Source organism: Acinonyx jubatus, chromosome B3 (assembly GCF_027475565.1).
Source record: "Acinonyx jubatus isolate Ajub_Pintada_27869175 chromosome B3, VMU_Ajub_asm_v1.0, whole genome shotgun sequence".
Lineage (NCBI taxonomy): Eukaryota > Metazoa > Chordata > Mammalia > Carnivora > Felidae > Acinonyx > Acinonyx jubatus.
Window position 1 is genome coordinate 127,581,186 of NC_069386.1, and position 18,425 is coordinate 127,599,610.

The window sequence follows — 18,425 nt, forward strand, 5'->3', positions numbered from 1 at the left end:
ATAACATTAGCACCCCAATGACTAAATGTTATGCCAGTATGAGTATGTATGTGAAGAAGGGAAAAAAATAGCTTTTATTTTAGAAAGACAAGACACCATTGTTATCAACAGATAGTAGCTAATGGCTAAATATGAAAATTTGTGTTTTGAGGCAAAATGCATTTGGATTGTTTAGCTGATTTTTTTTCCTATTCACTATAGGTTACCATACTGATTTCTAACTAGATGGATGCCCCTGTGTGTGTGTGTGTAAGATAGACAAAATTTGTCATCAGATAGTACTCTTTAATTAATAAGAAAATATGTAGAATTTTTGAAGTTGCCTAACTCTTAAAGAAAGAAATAAAGAGAAATTCTCAAATTAACCTATGTCTGATATAGCACCCCAACTTATATTAATCCCTTTTTAAACACTTTGGTCAATAATGATAGACACAATTAACTGATCTGTTTTTTTACTCAACATATATTAATGCGGTGACTATTTTAGGTCAGATGCTAGTCTATGAGGTGGAGACAAGGCTAAAATAAGACTGAAATGGTCCTTGCCCTCATGAAGTTTCTTTTGAAAGGGTTAGAGACAAACAGTAAACTTGTAAACAATTTACAGATTGTGAACAGTGATATAAAGCTCTTATACTGGAGAATAAAATGTGGAGGTTGACATTTAAGTAGAGTCCTAAAGAATGAGAATGAACTAGTCGTGCAAAAACCTCACTAAAAGCAGTTCTACTCAGAAGGAATAGCTGTTGCAAAGCCCTAGGTCAGGAAATATCTTGATGTGTTTAAAGAACATTAAACAAAACAAAACAAAAAATCTTGTACCGAATTGAGCAAGAACAGAAATGATAAGAAAAGTACGATAAAAAAATGGTACTGCAGTGATGCCTGGGTGGTTCAGTAGGTTAAGCTTCTGACTTCAGCTGAGGACATTATCTCACGGTTTGTGAGTTCAAGCCCAGCATAGGGCTCTGTGCTGACAGCTCAGAACCTGGAACCTGCTTTGGATTCTGTGTCTCTTTCTCCGCCCCTCCTCTGCTGTCATTCTCTCTCTCTCTCAAAAATAAATAAACATTAAGAAATTTTAAAAATGCTAATGCAGATCCTGTAGTGTCTGGTAGAACATAATAAAAGGTCTTAGTTCTATTTTATGTGCCAACTGGAACACCTGAATGTTTTTAAGCGGAAACAATGATATGATCTGACTTATGTTCTATAACTATTCATCTGGATGAAATATAGAAAGCTGACTATAGGAAGTGTGGTATAAACATTAGTTTCAACCAAATAGTCCATATTTCATATTTCTTGGAGTTGAGTGGGGCCATGTCACTGGTCGGCTTAGTCGTCAAACCCCCATCAACAGTGCTCCAGCCCTTTACATTTTGTGCCACAGCCGTGGAGGCGGCTGAATATTCCAGACGCTGCTCTGTACGATGGTGGAGTCTCAGTCAGCCTGGGCCCCTAAATGATGATACACAACAGAGTCCCTTGAAAGTCCATAAGAAGCATATAACAGGAGCATGAAAGGAATACTAGTTGGGTTAAGCCACTGCCATTTTGGAATTGTTTGTAACCACGGCATAACCAGACTTATCATGGGTAATACAGAGGGCAATGCGGGAAGAGGAAAACAAGATAAGTGTTGTAATACTTCACATGAGAAGCACTGTTATCTTGAATTACTGGCAGTTGCAGAGTACAGAGATCAAACTGAAATGGATTTGAATTGCATTATGTAGGTAAAGCAGACAAAACTGGTGGGCAGATTGGATGTTCTGAGTGTCTTCGAAATGGACAGTCTATTTTATCAATTGTCTGTTGGAACCTGAAACCCATTCCCACACTGATCGTTACTATCACCTCCATAGCAGGAGCTGGAAGCCCAGAAACTCCATTCTCCAGAATGTCTCAGAGGCAGAGTTCCAGTTTATGCCCTGCAAATGGAAAACACTTGCTAAAGATTCGATAGGATGAGAAGAATGGACAGTCACCTTGGCTTCAGCTCAGAGGTGTCAAAGCTTTGGAAGATGGCAGGCAGGAGATTTTTGCCAACAGATTCCAGGCATCAGAATGTGAATCGACCCATTTGGTGCCGAGAGCCTTGCTTGGGGTTGACAGTGATTTCTGGAAAGGCAGCAGCAGCAATTTCCCAGATCTTTACTGTCTCCACTCACCCAACAGTTTTATAACCCTCTAATTCTTTGTACTATAATCTCTGCTTAATGGAAATACCTAGAGTTGTTTCTGTTTTCCACACAAGCTATTCATTACCCAGTATAATACAGCATATATATTTTCTAACAAATCACCTTCATAATCAGAGGAAACGAAGGCTCAGAAAGTTAAGGGCATTGTCTAAGATCCTTTCATTATAATTGGTGTAACTAGCCCATAAAGCCAGTTCATAACTTGTAATTCATTACTTGTGCTCTTTCTATTATGGCATGTCTCTCTAAATCTTAATATTCTTCTCTATAAAATGGAATTTTAAACAATTCCCTTGTAATCTTAGAGCCTATGATTGACACTATCACAATTTAGGCATTCTTACTTCAGCAATGAAATTTCTGCTTATAAGGAAATGATACCTACTGGTGCATCTCGGCACATTTTTATTTTCCATCTGATTCTCATTTTAGCATAAAGCTACTAAATCAGATTTCATAATTTGAAACTCTTTGAATTTGCTGGTTTAGCTTACAGGTAAATGATACTATGCAGAACTGCTGTTACAAATCCAATAACACCACAGTGTAAAATGAGAAAATAGACATTATTGAAGAAGTGAGGGAAAAGATTTTAAAGAACCGATTTTTGAGTCAAACGCCTTTCATCGCAGACAGGGGGACATTAAGGAAATGCCTAAAGTAAGCAGAATGTTAAAGCTGTAGTTCGTTGGGGTTCCGCCCCCCGCAAAAATATTTTTCTCAAATATCTTGGGAACATATTTCTTTTTTAACTTATCAAAATAAACCAACTTTACTCTTTCTTCTTCAGAGCCAGGAGTGTCCTTTTCATTTAACACAAGCTTTAGGTATAAATAAAATGGGCAAGCACTTGGTTAGAGAGTTGATTAAGAAAGGTGGAGAGAAGCAGACACACATGCACTCAGAACACGTAAGTACACATACAGAGGGAAATAAACCATGTTTTAGGTTTTGCTTAGTGGCAGCCCCAGAAGAACTGAAAGGTCCTAAAAATCAGGTGAGATTATTTAACTATAGTCCCATTATTATACTATATACAGCATATTAATCTGCTCGGGCTACTAGAACAAAATACTGCAGACTGAGTGGCTTACACGACAATTTATTTCTCCAGTTCTGGAAGCTGGAAGTCCAAGGTCAAGGTGCCAGCAGCGTCGGTGGCAGTGAGGCTTCTCTTCCTGGCTTGAGATGGTCACCTTTCCACCGTGTCCTGCATGGTATTCCCTCTGTGCATGCAGAGACGAAGACATCTTTGATGTTTCTGCCTTTTCTTATGAGTCCTATTGAATCAGAGCCCCGACTTTATGACTGCATGTAACCTTCACTGACTCCTTAAAGGCTCTTTCTCCAAATATGGACATGTTGGGGGTTAGGGTTCCAACATGTGAATTTGGGGGGGGATGTAATTCAGTCCAAAGCATGCATATATATACACATATTAATTTCTATACACATTTGTTGAATCTTTGTTATGTATATATAAGTGTATATATATGTATATATATGTATATGTGTATATATGTATATATATATTTGCTGAATATTTGCTGGATATGTAACAAGGATTTGCTGAATCCTTGTTTTATATATGTATGTATATATATACATTACATATATGTATATGTATGTATACATATATGTATACATATATAATATATATGTATTATATATATTATATATAATAATATATATTACATATATTACATATTATATATGTGATATATACATATTGTATATATTACATATTATATATGTAATACATATATATACATATTATATATATATAATATATATGTATATGTATATGTATATATGTATATATAATATATAAATACATATTATATATGTAATACATATATACATATACATATACATATATTACATATTATATATTACATATTACATACATATACATATATATTACATACATATATATGTATATAATGTATATGTATACATACATATATATTACATACATATATATGTATATAATGTATATGTATGCATACATATACATTATATATACATATACATATATATATATATATAACAAGGATTCAGCAAATGTGTATAGAAATTAATTTGGGACTAATACATTATAGATGGCAATTATGATTTATATCATCATGTCAATTTCCAATGGAAAAATTTCCAATCTCCATTAAAAAATATTTCCATAAAATACAGACTTCAGTTACAAAGTCAAGGGCTCAGAGAAGCGATGCTATCTTTATACTTTAACAAACTTGGTCAATATTTTTCCTTATAGTTTTATTCACAGAATTTGTGAATGAGGCTAGTATGTGATTTTCATCTTCTGTTAGGTCCATTCTCATTGTTCACTTTAAATATAATGTATTTTTTAAAAGGCAATAGCATTGACATTCAAGGCCCCTGCTCTCTGGAGAAAAGAGGCACTTCTAAGTTTAGAAGGGAGAGGCCCCAAGAAAGGATAAAAGCCTGGCTCAGTCTATGTGAAATGAAAATGTTCTGTCAATAATAATCAATTTTAAAAACGGCACCACATACTGAGGAAAAAGAGCTGACCACACTTGAAAGACTGAAAATGGAGAAAATTAACCAGGGAGGAAACAGAAAAATATTTCTCCTTCGTAATAGTCAAGAAGACACAGTTTATATCCTACTTCTCGCTTGAAATACGAATTCAAAATGCAAGCAGCTCGTCAGTGAAAGCGATACTCTCCTATATTGTCACAGTGGCTGCAAATCAGAGCTCTGACTTTGGAAAATACGATGACCAAATATATCAGGGCTTTAAAGTTTCACCCCCATCGATCAGGTTGTGCTAATTCTGAGAAGAAATTAGAAGTAAAACTATAAATACTGTGTCAAAGCCTGAATCGTGACCCCCCCAAAGATATCACGTCCCAATGGCAGGAACTCGTAATCATTGCCTTACGAGGTAAAGATTTTGCAGCTGTAAGCAAGGGATCATGAGTTCGGGGTATCATCTGGGAAAGTCCAGCAGGTCCCAAGCCTGCTCGTAAGCGTCTTTCTGAGAGGGCGGCAGAGGGAGACACGCAAGCACGCACGTACGTACGTAAGTGCATGCACACGCACGCACACCCGGAAGTGATGCGGTGTCAAGGCAGGGAGAGATTCAAAGGTGTTCGCCGTGAAAACCAGTGATGCGACAATTCCCCGGGAATGCTGGCTGGCAGACAGCACAAGCTGGGAGAGGGAAGGTATGGATCCTCTCTCGGAACCTTCAGATGGAGCTCTTCTCCGCCAGCACCTCCGTTCTGGCCCAGTGATACTGGTTTTGGATCCCTGACCCCCAGAACAGTGAGAGGATAAAATTCTATCCTTTTCAGCCGACAAGGTTGTGGTACTTTATTACACAGAAAGCTAGTACATGCGGATAAAAAACAAACAAACAAACAAACAAAACTTTGTTGCAGTGTCATTTATAAAAGTAAGAAAAAAAATCAAGCAGTTCCAATTCAAAAAGTATGGATATGATTAAATTAGCCATGGTACATTAATGCAATTGGATATTATTCTGTTTTTTAAGTGTTCATTTATTTTGAGAGAGAGATAGAATGTGAGTGGGGGAGGGGCAAAAGAGGGCGGAGGGGAGAATCCTAAGCAGGGCTTGAACTTACCATGAGATCATGACCTGAGCTCAAATCCAAAGTCGGGCGCTTAACCGACTGAGCCACCCAGGCGCCCCTGGGATATTGTTCTACTTTTAAGAGAAATATATGTAATTTTAGATAAAATGTCAACGAAGTTTCCGAAATTAGTCATAAAATGGGCAAAAAGTTATGTAATCGTTATCATGTCTAAAAAACAAATAAAACACCTTTTATTTTTGATTGATTGAGCTCTTAACAAGGTGGAAATTAACCACGGGCTAGTATGACCCCCTCTGACTTAATCCTGGGGTACCGCAGAAATTAAAGGAAAGTGCACGAGTCTGCAAATCGTTGAGAAAAGCACGGGTAAAGGAAATGTCAAGTAGGTGACACTTGTCGCCTACCGCCAGGAGCAGCAGTTCCAGGATGGCAACCCACTGCATGCATGGTTCACAGGTGTCAGGGATGTCAGGAAAGGTACGACTCACGCAGGGCACTGGATGGAACAATGCTTTACTCACATAGAGCAAGATAGAGTACGATCAGTGTCAGGGGTGAGCAGAGGTCACTGATGGCCAGTGGGTCTCATCCCACAGCCACAGCAGGGAGATGGTCTTCACATACTCTTCTACTGCATGTGAAGGATCATGTTCCCGCCCTGCCAGGAGCAGATAAAGCAACGAGTTGGACAGCGAGGTGTCCTATGATGCACACACCTAAGCAGAACAAAGAAAGGCGAGCCCAGAACAGAAGAAGGTATTTCCAAACAAGGTCACATGCACAGCACGGGGGATGAGGGCTCCCTATTTCCCTGTAAGGAAATGTTCTCTATTCTTCTCAGCTCTGTAGCTAATAACCATGCATATTGATACATTTAGACAGAAATGTTTTGATATCCGCAATGGCCTTTGAAATGATCTCAACATATGATAGTTTAATGGATGGATAGAAGCATGAATAGATGGACAGAAAGTACTAATGGCTGAGTCTAAATAACAGGTGTAAGGATGCTCAGTGTAAAACTCTTAACAACTTTGCTCTAAGTATCGTTTGAAATCCTTTACAATTAAATGTTGAGTGAGAAAAGTAGGAAAGAGAATACATTTTGAACCACAGTTTTATTTATGTATACAGTTGACCTTTGAACAAGGTAGAGGGAGGGGTTCGTTGAAAATTCACATATGACTTTTGACTCCCCGATTACTTAACTACTAATAGCCTATTGGTGACTGGAAACTTTACTGACAACATAAATGGTTGATTAACACATACTTGGTATGTTATGTGAATTATTAGAATAAGGTAAACTAGACAAATGTCATTAGGAAAATCTTAAAGAAGAGAAAATATATTTACAGTATTTGTCAAAAAAATAATCTGTGTATAAGTGGACATGTGTGGTTCAAACTGCTGTTGTTCAAGGATCAGCTGTATTAAAAACACACACACAAAAAACATGTCCTATTATGCTGCAATATGAAAGAACTTATGTGAAACAACAGAGGTGAGTGGAGATGATACGTGGAAAAAACATGGATTTGTTTATAAAGATTGTAGGTGACGAAGGCCAAAGAACTGAGGAGTGTAATAGGGTCAGCTCTCTGTGCTGAGGTCCCAAATAACAAATATTGTTTTGAAAGCCAGTGAGAGAGAATGATGTGTAAAGCAGACATCACATGCTCCCTTGCATATTATGTAACCAAGTCACATGTGAGAAAGGGTGGTTGATCCACACTAGTTGGACGTAAAGTGACTGTCTGTATTTTGTTATCAACTCTTATATTCCAGGAACCAGCCGTCTCCATAATGATTCACTCTCGGGTCTACATGAAAATATTGAAATCTCTTTGTATGTTCCATATTAAATAGTATTACAAAATGACATGTGGCTCCTTTGAGGAAGCCAGAATACCAGTATTTAGTCCTGACATTGTTGTGTGACTTTTGTACGATGACTTTAACACCTGGTTCTGAAATGGCCTCGTGTGTCGATAGGACTGAATACTTCCTCAAAATCTTTTTTCTAGCTGCATCATTTTCTGGGGAGATGTTAGAATGGAGTAGGCACCAAAGCTCTGAAGTCAGGTGGTTTCTAATTCCAATTCTGCAACACGCTGGTGATATAACCATGGGCACGTCTCTTGATTTCACAGAGCGTGTTTCCTCATCTGTAAAATGGAAAGAAATCAGGCCAGAATCAACGTGAGGATAAAATAACAAAACAGGTAAGGCACGTGGCATTAGATTCCTTATATAATACATTGTCAACAGTTGCTTTTGCTGATAAAAATTTCAATCTGGTTTTTCTTTGTGAATAGTTTTCCCAGATCATCAAACACTCATATTAGCCTTTTAACTTAGGCCTGATTTGAACACGCCTTGGAGATACTCGCTAAGTACTTGGTATTAGCAGTTCATTAGACATAATTTTTCTCCTGCTCCATATAAGTGGAACCCTTGTTCTGATTCACCTGACAGATGCTGAACTCCCAAAGAGAAGCTTGTTAAACATCCAGCCGACTGGAGAGCACTTTTTTTTTTTTTTAGTCCAACTGCAAATGTACCAACCAAATAAGCATTTGTTTAACAAGGAACTCAAAGCATTTGTTAGTAGTTACTGTCACCGGAGTCCTGGAACAGTCTTTCTGCCAAAACTAACTCAGTCTGTCCCAAACTCCTGCTCAATCCTCCCACGCTTCCTTTGCCCTTATTTTTTTTTCTTTAACATTTTTCTTAATTTAGCTTTAAAATGCAAGAACCGTTTTATCAATGGTGAGCTTTATGTAGTTTTTTTATTTTTCCCTCCCCCCCACCCCCTCTCCTGGTGTTGGTGGAGTGCTGACTGGAGACTGACAGCTAGGTGGTGGAAGCCAAAACTTTTTTGTTATATTTTGGATTCTGTTATTAAGTAGCTAAGTAGACCTTAGTCTATCACTCATCCTATGTGGGTTTAAAGATCTCTATACCCATCTTTGAACAGCAGGTCCATTGTGATCATGCCCTGAAAAAAGAGTCTTTGTTTCTGAAGTGACACTTTTGTGCAAAATATAGGGGTCATATTCATATCCATTTCTCCCTGCCCTTGCAGCTTTGTAAGTCACAGTTGATGAAGGCACAACATTCTGTGATCTGATGTAATTCACCATGAAACCGCTATCCATTTTTGACACTTAAGCTCTGCTTGCCAATTTGCAAGTCGGCTTACAGACTGTCCAACCGTGGGGTCAAGCAATTATTCTATGGGCCATTGTGAATTCTCTGATGTGGTTGCTCTCTATGTGATTTGATTAAGAGGGTGGCCTGAGGCCATATACATACACTTCTTAGCAATGAACAATTAGGTAGAGAAGGTTTGAGCATAAATGCTGTGATTTTAAGGACCTGGGACAGTCTTTCTGCCCTTGTCTTTCTACCTCTCTAAATGTTGATACTCTAAATCAGGTTAACAGGTAGAAAAAAGTATTTCATTCCATGGTTAGAGGTTAGTATTTAAAAGCAAATGCCTGGGGTTAACTGGTACCATTTAGCTGTTATTTCTTGTGCGGGGTTGGATTCTCTCTCTCTCTCTCTCTCTCTCTCTCTCTCTCTCTCACACACACACACACACACACACACACACAGCTAAATCATATCACTTCTGGGACCTCAGAACATCACTTTATTTGGAAATAGGTTAATTGAAGTTGTAATTAAGTAAGATGAGATCATACTGAGATAAAGTGGACCCTTAATCCAGTATGACTGGTGTCCTTTTAAGAAGAGATACAGAAGCATATAGGGAAAATGCCATGTGACAACAGAGATAGCATTATGGGCAACAATTGAAGCTAAGAGAAAGACATGGAAAAGAGTCTCCCCTGAAGGCTTCAGTCAGGGCGGGGCCGTACTGACACCTTGATTTAGGACTTCTGGCCCCCAGAACTGTGAGACAGTACACTTCTGTTGTTTTAAATTCACCTCGTGGTGATTTCTTACGGTAGCCCTAATATGCTAATGCAGTATTTTATGTATTGGAAGGAGTAACATAAGTACCCTGAACCCTAAGGTGAAGGAGCATAGGAAAATAGATGAACATAGTCAAAAGTAGCCCTTTATCCCATTACGTCGTAGCTTACCAAAACCTTTTAGAACTGGAGACATTGTCCATGCAAATTCTAAGAATGAGATCCAGGCTTTCCCCTTCCTTACCTTTCTATCATCTCTGCTTCTTCCCCCTTTTCGTGTGGACTCCATAATCTTCATCCATACACTGTTAAGGTCCTTATATGCCATGTTTTTGAAACTACTTAATTTCTGTCTCTGTAGTTCTTTGAGCTATCAAAAATAATTTTTCCTATGGTCTCATTGATCAGCGAAATGCTGCAAAACAAAATAATACCTCTCTTCATAAATTGCCTTTCTTCAATCATTGGCTATAAAAGGACAGCTGAAGTTACCATACATGTGACATTTTGAAGAAACCATTGTTAGTGGCCCTTTTGATGTAGACAATTTTAGAAACCTAAAAATTAAAGCTTTGCTTAATTGGTCTTTAAGATATCTCAATTTGCACAGCATGTAAGCTCGTCTCTATCCTGAATCTTCTCCGCATCCTGATTTCCCTTAACCAGAGGTGATCCTCAGCCAGACAGTAAAATGGGATTGGACTCAGGATGTTAGGGATGATGCTCCTGTTGGGTGTCTGTCAGGGATACAGTCAGACAGATTCTGAGATCAGATAAGGCATCAGAGATGAGATGAGGCGAAAGAACATCGGCCCTGTGTTTCGGCTTTGCATACTTTGAAGTATTCTCATCAAGCACACAGATTATATTCTCTTTGTTAACACAACTGCACTGTTCTTTAATGGGGAAGAAAAAAAGAAGGTTTTCATTTGATGTAAAAAAAAAAAAAAGCCTTATTCTTCCCATCTTACTTGATGTATACTATTCAAGTTTTTGTTTGTTTGTTTGTTTTCCTTTCTATTTATTTGGCCTGTGTTTTCAAGTTACTATTTATTCTTTGTTCTTTTATTTACTAACTTCCTTTTCTGATAATTCAAAGCAAGCCACATTCCTTTACTGTTATATGAAAACAGATGCCTTCTATCCCTTTTAGTAAAAATGTTGTATTGTTCCTCCTACTGGTCTCTCCCTCCTCATTAACATAAAACTTTAAGATATTTTTACTTGCCCCATCTTCCCTTCCCACTCCTCAGCCCCTATGTGTTGAAATGATCTAAACCATATGAAATTACCAATATCTGGGCTTTTTAAAAACTGGAAATTGCGTATGGATTAACATGTATTTATGTTCTGGTCCCATAGTAAGTATTCCTTCATAGCTCATTTATTCTCCATCCTGCCCTGTATTGAGCTCTTTGTCCCTAATGATATTTTGGATAATTAGAGTTCGTTCTTAAATATTTTCTTCACATCGGATGTGTGGGTCATACATTGCATGAATCTTGATAAGTACTGTATTTTCTTCCACCCTGGCAGGTAAATGATACCTTGGTTTGATGTCTGGGTGATAGTTCTTGGGTTTTTGTTGTTGTTTGTTTGTTTTGTTTTCCTTCAGACTTTCTCTAGAAGATTTTTAAATTATTTTATTTTGTTTTTAATTATTGAAATTTAGAAAATGTATAGGGATCTACATAGAGCTTTGTTTGTTTTTGCATTTTTGAAATGAAAAAGACCTTCTAATCAATGTGTTCCATTTCCAGTTTAGATATTTTCCCCCACATTTGTTTGGGAATAACTTGTCTTCAGTTTATCCTGTTTTTTCTGCCTTCTATTTCTGGTTCAGTTCCAATTCATTGGAGGTCCCCTATGTCTGTCTTCTTAGTCTTTTGCTTTTTACTCCATGATTTCTATCTTGTTTTAAATTTTGGATTTGTTACAAGTTGTATATATCCACACATATATACACACACATACACATATATGTACATAATTTGATATTTTATATTATTTGATATTATATATATAATATTTAATGTTATATATTACATATATATAATTTGATATTCCAAGCCACTAGTAGATCTTAAACTGAGCACTTTCCATTCTGTTTATCTACTTAATTCTATATTTTAAAAATACTGTGCATTTAGCTTCAGAAAGACTTTTTGGAGTTATAATGGAACCACTTTATTTTCATTTTGTAATGTTCTTTTTTGTTTCTATTGTTGTTTTGTCGTGTGTACCTTAAATAGTTTATTTTTGCCACAGAGAACAGATTCTTTTTAACTCTTGCTAAATTGTCATCTCTCCTGCTGCTGGATCCCCATAGCAACATTTAAATGCTCTTTCACTGCCTCCTTGAGGATCAGCCATGCTTGCTACCTTTCGGGGGAAGGAAGGTGACCCTGGGCCAACGTTGGACAACCTCGACTTGAGTTCCCAGGTCTCTTGACTTGAGGCACCAGGAAGGGCTTGTCTGTGTCTCAGTTCCAAGCAATAGTGCTATCAACATCGGTCTACCTGACATGTTTCCCTACAACTTGTAAAGGCAGGGATGTCAGTGGCTTCTCCACCATGGGGTGGTCATTCCTTTCCTACAGGAGTTGACAAATCCCAAGTAGCCAAGCTCTTTCTGGGATCCACCCTCTTATATTTGCATCAATGTTCTCTGGCAAAAGTCCTCAAACTCTCTTCCTGTGCAGTGGAGGAAAGTCTTACATTAACTCTCTGGTCTGAACACTAGCCAGTGCCATGTTCTATTCAAAGTCTCCCAGCCTTGTCTGCCCACCCTTTCCAGCATCTACGTGGCAGGACAGAGAACCAATGGTTGGAGAGGAATTAGGAATGGGGGCTGCAGAGAAAAGGTCAAGTCCCTGATTTTTTTAGAATTCATGCTATTGTTTTTGTACCAAATGTTTCTGACATGTAAACCCATTTAATTGACCACTCTCCAATATATTTTCTTAGGTAAGGGACTAATTATTAGTACAAATATATTTCCCTGTGCTACATGGTTGCCTCTCTGAGGACAGAAACAAACTAATTCTTTTCTTTTTTTTTTTCTTGTATGTATCATGGTCAAGTGACCATTATGAGTTTAATCCAGATGTTTAATAAATACTGTTTGATTTGATAAGATCATTTTATAATACCAGAAAAGACATACATGCAAAGTTAAAAGGGCATTAAAAGAAGAATGTTACTTCTGTATTGTTCGGACATTTTACAATAAGCATGTTTTACTTACTTTTACTTAAAAAGACACACACACAAAATAGTAAAAGCTATGACCAAAGCTTTTCAAGTTCAATTCACTAGATTTGTGTGTATTTAACATTCTAGACCTTAAGTTACACTGAACACGTGTAGAGTGAAGGAAGGAAAGAGAAGGAAAGAAGGGAGGGAGGGAAGAAGGGAGAGGAGGGGGTGGGGAGAAGATGCTACAGATAAATTAATTTCCTCTGATTTGGTTTATGATATAACTACAAACAAGAAATTCATTTTTGGAATATTTGTATGACCCAGTCACAACAGCATATTTAAATGAAATGTCTTATAATTTGAATTATTTGGAAATTTATTGAAAATCATAAGTTCACTTGTTCTCATGGAAATATTAGCCAAAAAAGCATCTGTAGTGCATCCATAAAATAAGTCGTCCTCACCTACTTTAGTCTTGAGTAAATAGTAACCATCTCTAATTGACTGAATCTTGATTGTGTAATAGTTTTTATGATTCAGGAGTGACATATACTGCAAATTATGTAGACCAGTTGAACAGTTACACGTCCTGGCTACATGAAGGGACGTGTGGGTTTGAAGAGACAGTCTATTATTGAGAGTAAAATTGAAGTGGAGAATTCTAACAATTCTAAGAATCCCAAGCAGTGCTTTTCTAGTTTGAGTTATAATTTCTGTGTTTTGCTAATGGTCAAACATAAGGCTTTGAATGGAGCGGGGTGCAGTCTTTCACTTAAAGAATCTGTCAGAGGAGCGCCTGGGTGGCTCAGTCAGTTAAGCGTCAGATTCTTGGTTTCTTCTCAGGTTCCTGAGATCGACATCCCCATTAGGCACCACACTGACAGTGTAGTGCCTGCTTGGGATTCTCTCTATATATCCCTCTCTCTCTGCCCCTCTCTCCTCTCTCTCTCTCACTCTCTCTCTCAAAATAAATAAACTTAAAAAGTAGAGGTGGGGTGTGCCTGGGTAGCTCCGTAGGTTGAGTGTCTGACTCTTGATTTCAGCTTAGGTCATGATGTTACGGTCCATAAGATCCAGTCCTGGGTTGACTCTACTCTCACAGCATGGAGCCTGCTTGGGATTCTGTCTCTTTCCCTCTCTCCCTGCCCCTCCCCCATTTGTGTGCTCACTTCCTCCTTCTCTCTCTCTCAAAATAAGTAAACAACAACAACAAAAAAAGAATCTCTCAGAGCATGTAGGTGCTCTGTGATAGGAACCTTAGATAAAGGTAGCTATTTGTCTCTTTATACTAGAATAGAGGAGGAAGTAAATGGGTTTTTCCTCTGTTGACTCTGACTGTTTGAATCTCCTTTCTAAATATGAAGACTGTATTCACAAGATGTTGAGGTTGGGTTTGACACAGTGTCTAGAAGACATTGTCTGTATTCATGCTGGATCTTATACAAGACCCCATCAAAAGGAGCCCATGCCAAGCTAGAACTGCTATAAAATGTTTATTTTTCCATGCTTGTAAGAGAAAAAATACCAGTGATTATGACTTCTAATGTCTCCACAGCGTTTAGTCTGATCTCAGAATAAAGAAGCTATAAGAACAATGAGAATGTAAAGCTTTGTCTTGTTTCAATTTCCCCCAGTGACACATATTTGGCTGGAGATAACATTTCACAGACATTTTTGTCTCCTGACATCATTTCATCTTTCCATACTTATTTTTAATAAAGTAGAAAACTCTAAGGTTTCTGTTATTAAATTTATTTTTTTTTTAATTTTTAAAATATTTATTTATTTTTGAGAGACAGAGACAGAGTGTGAGCAGAGTAGGGGTGGAGAGAGAGGGAGGTGCAGAATCCGAAGCAGGTTCCAGGCTCTGAGCTGTCAGTACAGAGCCCGACACGGGGCTCGAACTTACGAACCATGAGATCATGACCTGAGCTGAAGTTGGCTGCTTAACCTACTGAGCCACCCAGGCACCCCTAAGATTTCTTTTATTAAAGTGATCATTATGTTTTAGTTTAGATATTAGCTGAGAAATGCTGAGAGCCCTGTTTCTTGTGTACACAACTATTACTTAACTGTAAATTTGTTAGCATTTTTCATTAGTACAGATGTCAGTGCTTTCAGTGACACGTGTTAGTATGTGTGGTGTGTATGTGTTTTAACCATATCTATGTTTGTGTGGGTGGTGGTGAGGGAATAGGTTCCCAGGGGTTGTGACTAAAAGTGACGGATAATTCACTGTGATAACCCGAAGGAGGTCATTGAGGGGATATGACTACCAGTTGACCGTGAGCTGGACCTGGGCAGTCAGAAGCTCATCACCCCCTTCCCACTTCATTAGAATGTACGCTCTGCCCATTGTTCACACAGTGTGAACTATTTTTAAAAACATTGCCTTGAGAGAGCAATGTTATGTTGAGATCATCAGAACAGTATATATGACTGAACCCATATAAGGCCTCTGTATAAGCTTTTAAGATTTATAAACCCACCAGGCAGGTGCAGAAATTTACTCATCTTACAAGTAGACAAACATCCCTCCCCCAAGACATGTTTCATGCATAAATCCCCTTGCTTATTAAATGTGCTACCTATCCGTAGTAGCCTCTTTCTTCGATGCCTCCTTGCTCGGCGTATGGAGCCAATTTACAAACCGACAGCAATGTAGTTAAATATTGAAGTTTATCAGAATGTTTTCCTCCCATGTGATCAATTAGCATTTACCATTTTACTGTATAGAATAGACCATTAAAACTTGCCTACTGCTCGGGTGCCTGGGTGGCCCAGTTGGTTGAGCGTCTGACTTTGGTTCAGGTCATGATCCCACGGTCCATGGATTCGAGCCTCATACCGGGCTCTGTGCTAACAGCTTGGAGCCTGCTTCAGATTGTGTCTCCCTCTCCCTCTTCCCCTCCCCCACTTATGCTCACTCTCTCTCTCTCTCAAAAATAAAAATAAACATTAATTCTTTTTTAAGAAATTGTCTAATGCTATAAGAATTTTGATCTAATTAATTAATAATTAATTCACTAATTTAGTATACATACATTCAGAAAAAAAGCAACTTGAAAGGTGTTTTCTTAGATACTTTTTATACATAATGCCTTTAGATCTAGCTATTCAGTTTATTAACAAACAGCATGTTTGAAATCCTCTACCTAAAATTAGAGTCCATAGAATTAATGGAAGTTTTGCAAAGTCTTGAACAAAGTTGGCCCTGCCATTTTCTGGGAGGTATAGTCTTTCTGATCTGAGATCTGAAACCCCACCAGGATAAAATGAGTACTAAATTGTTTTCAAAACCTAAAAATATAAAATAATTGAATTACTGGTTGTGTAGCATTCTTTGCTGATAAAAGTAAATAAATAATGATAAAAGTACAGGATATTTGACAGACAAAAGTCTGTCTATATAGGAGGAAAAACAGTTACAGCTAATTGTTAAGATGTAACCTAGGCCAAGTCTCTGCAACATTTCCAATATGCAGAGAGATAATAAAAATTACGAATAGTTTTTCTTCTACATCCAAATAAAGATAAAAATAATAAATAAGTTGGAATAAATTGAAATGGAATATAATAAAATAAAACATAAAGGCTTAGTTCAGCTTTCTCTTGGTTCTTGACTTGTCCTTTATCTATTCTGAAGAAAGTATCACAGACACAGGTTTAACTCTAGAATGTTAGTGGAAAGATAAGCACAGAATCTCTGCCTGTTTTTCCAAGAAGTTCAGATGTAATTGCATCTGCTGGTAATAGGAAGGGGCGCCATGTGTTTTTCTCCTCCTCCCTCTCTCTGTCTCCCCTTCCTTCCTTCCTTCCTTCCTTCCTTCCTTCCTTCCTTCATTTTTTCTTTCCTTATGTTTTCATTCCATTAGTCTAGAATCCTAAAAAAAAAATATATATATATATATATATATATTTTTACATCAAATTTGGAAAAATATATATATATATATCTCTTTATTTATTTTTACATCAAATTTGGAATACTCTAAGGGGTCTTATTTTAAAATCTGCAGTCTTCCTATAGAACTCTTATAGATACTGTCATGGCCTCATAAAGAATCTAAAAAGGGGAAATTAACAATCTTTTCAGAGATTATCTCCTGCTTGCTCTCTTTATCATTCTTTTCTGCAACATCCTTACCCACCTTCATCACTGTCTTCTGAGGCCTAGAAAACTCCTCCCTCCCCTAGGAAGTACTATGTTCAGTTCTCTGAACCTAAAAGTAATCTCTCCTCTTATCTCAGAGAGAATTTATCTATATTTTTAAAACTTTTATCTCTTACTGTTTTTGTTTGTTTACTTTTATTGTTATATATGTGCTTGCTTTGTTTCTCCTCTTAAATTAGGGCTCATAGATTTAAATGCCATAAGGTGCCAGGCTGAAAATGAATGAGGAACCTAGTATGGACAATCTGGAGTAGTGACGATGGTAGAAACTCAAGAAGGCAAACTCAACCTAAGTGGAAGTGTACTAAAATGCTGTCCTAACACAACTCTGCCAGATCCTGGTCCCAGCCTGCAAGCTGCTGAAACACATTGACTCTTCTGTACCATAATAGACTCAATGTGTTGCTCACCTTTACATTAAACATAGCTAAACATTAGTATGCTGATCAACCGATGCATCAATTGTCTGAATTAGCAAAGGACTATTGTCTCAGGTATGTCTCTTTCCTTAGGTTTGACCACATTATTTGTCCCATACTTTCATTCTTGGTTCATAGGACTGTCTTCCCCAAGTTGAGTGTGAGTTTCTTTAAGAGGGAAGCAAGGGCGGGGGGGGGGGTGCCTGGGTGACTTAATTGGTTAAGTGTCTGACTCTAGATTTCAGCTCAGGTGATGATCTCACTGGTTGTAAGATCAAGCCCTGTGACGGCTCTACACTGGTGACATGAAGCCTGCTTGGGATTTTTTCTCTCTCTCTATCCCTCTCTCTCTGTTTCTCTGCTCTCTCTCTCTCTCTCTCAAAATAAATTTTAAAAAAAGAGGTAAGGGAGAAGATCAAGACATAGTGATGTTTGTTTCCCCAGTGTGGTGTCTGCTCTAGAAGAGTCTGCTAGGGAGTCATAAGCATTTGGTGATTGCCTAAGAGAATGAAGACAGAATTCAGGTAGTAGGGCTATCAGGACGTAGAACTGTTAGGTGGCATCATTTGTGAGCCTCTACTCTATGCATGATCTTGTACTAGATAGTAGGAAAATACAGACTTGAGCCTTGAACAACATGGGTTTGAACTACATGTACATACACTCACACACACACACACACACACACACACACATTCATACCCATTTATATTTATGTACAAATACTATAGAATACTGTAAATGCTTTTTCTCTTACGATTTTCTTGATAGCATTTTCTTTTCTCTAACTTACTTTACTATAAGTACATAATGCATATCATGTAGAAAATATGTGCTCATCAACTGTTTATGTTAGTATTAGGGCTTTCGATCAACAG

General features: G+C 37.6%; 2 long non-coding RNA genes across 5 annotated transcripts in view; one reads left to right on the plus strand and one right to left on the minus strand.

The window, feature by feature from the left end:
* Positions 1-242: 242 nt before the first annotated feature.
* On the minus strand, positions 243-5,265 carry LOC113601576 (uncharacterized). Its single transcript, XR_003422868.2, has 3 exons — positions 5,131-5,265; positions 3,305-3,436; positions 243-1,937 (listed from the first exon to the last, which is right to left on the minus strand). It is a non-coding gene; the product is annotated as an uncharacterized LOC113601576 (long non-coding RNA).
* LOC128316094 (uncharacterized) overlaps positions 4,287-18,425 on the plus strand; it is a 91,462-nt gene continuing 77,323 nt past the window's right edge. For all 4 annotated transcript variants that reach the window (XR_008299580.1, XR_008299578.1, XR_008299581.1 and 1 more), the window contains exons 1-2: positions 4,287-5,416; positions 7,963-8,034. This is a non-coding gene — a long non-coding RNA (uncharacterized LOC128316094). The remainder of the gene's footprint in view (positions 5,417-7,962; positions 8,035-18,425) is intronic.